The sequence below is a fragment of the Tupaia chinensis genome, unplaced genomic scaffold, assembly GCF_000334495.1.
Source record: "Tupaia chinensis unplaced genomic scaffold, TupChi_1.0 Scaffold143584_1, whole genome shotgun sequence".
Taxonomy (NCBI): Eukaryota; Metazoa; Chordata; class Mammalia; order Scandentia; family Tupaiidae; genus Tupaia; species Tupaia belangeri.
The window spans coordinates 9,611,201-9,613,033 of record NW_006203430.1 but is presented as its reverse complement, the minus strand read 5'-3'; positions in this window follow the sequence as shown (position 1 = coordinate 9,613,033).

The following is a 1,833-nucleotide window of genomic DNA, read 5'->3' as shown; positions in this document are numbered from 1 at the left end:
AAAAAAAAAAAAAAAAAAAAAGACTGTCCTTTGTCGTGGGTGTTGTCTTGTCTTGCTCCTTGGCTCATTCATTCTGAGGGAGACTTTCTGCCAACAGCCAACAAGGGACTGAATCCTGCCATCAACCACAATTGAGTGTTTAGAAGTGGATCCCCCAGCCCCAGTCGAACCTTCAGATGAGACCACAGTCCTGGTCAACACCTGACGGCAGCTTAATAAGTGACTGTAAGTGAGAGGTACCCCGCTGAGCTGCTCCCACATCCTTGACTCCAGAAACCAAGGTCATAAATACTTGTTTTAAGCTGCTAAATGTGAAGTCATTTGTTACATGGCAAAAGATAACAAATAGCCCTCTGCTTTGAAATTTGTTTTTGCCATATTTCTCACAGATTTTCAGGAATTCTTTATATTTTTTGGACTGTAATCTTTTGTTTGTCTGGTAAGTATCTTCTCCCACATTATGGCTTACAATTTCACTTTGTGGTATATTTTGATGAAACTAAAGTTCTTATTTTGGAGGGAGAGATTTATGCGGCATGTGCACTCCCCAGAGAGACAAAGACAAGACACAGAAAGTGAAAAATCACCGCTTAGAGAGAATGGCCACACTGCAATTCTTCTCCTCCAGTCTCCTGTTGGGGTTTTGGGCACACATACACATTTACCTGGTGTGAATTTCAAGCTGCCGAATCCAGGGCTCAAACCACCGTTGGCCATGTGGGAGTGCAGTACCTTAACCACTATGCCACCTACTGGCCCCAAAGCAAAAGTTCTTAACTGAGCCTTTTTTTTTTTTTTTCATGTTTACTATAGGGCTTGTGTGCTCACTAGAGAGAGACAGAGAGAGAGAGAGAGAGAAAATGAGAAATAACTCTCCATGGGGGATGGACACACTGCAATCCCTTCTACTTCACTTTTCCCTCAGGATTTTGGGCACATCATATGCTCCTAGTGTGTTTTTCAAGCTGCCAGATCCAAGACAAGCCATATAGTCAGCCATGTGGAATCCAGCTCAGCTGACCCCCATGCCATCTGCTAGCCCTAGGCCATGCTTTTTTGGTTCAGTTGAAAATATTCTTTACCTCCCCCAGTATTGGGAAGATGCTCTGTTACATTTTTTCCTGAAAATAAAGTTAGACTCGTTTAAGTTTCACATAGAATGGAGTTTGGAGCTAGGTTGCCTGGGTATGAATCTTAACCCTGCCCCCATGAATCCATTTCTTCACTTTTGTGTGTCTCATGTGCGTGATAGTCATACAGCCCTACACCAGCTATGCAATGACCCTGCAGTCGAGGACGGACCTTATATAAGACAGTGGTCCCCTAAGATTATAATAGAGCCCAACATTTTCTATTGTCCAGCAACACTATAGCTGTCATAATATCATAGTGAAACAAATGACTCACGTTACACACATTACTGGTGTAGACAAGCCAGCAGGGGTGTAGTGGTTGAGGCGCTAGAGCCTCATGGCTGACCATGGCTGGGATCCTGGACCCAACAGCTTGAAAATCATGCTGGGCACATGTGCACATATGTCGAAAATCCCAAGAGGAGAATGAAAGAGAAGGGGTTATGGCATGACCATCCTCTTGAGGAGTGATTTCTCCCTTTCCCTCTTTTTGCCTCTCTTTCTACGGTTAGTACTTGTGCTCTATGGCAAAAATCTCAAGAAAACAAAAGTATAGCACATAGAACCATATACAGTACATAATACTTGATAATGATGATAAATCACTGTTACAGGCTTGTATTAACTACACTGTACTTTGTTTTTTTTTTTTTTGAGGGTTTTTCGCTATGGGGCGCGTGCGCTCGCCAGACAGACAGAG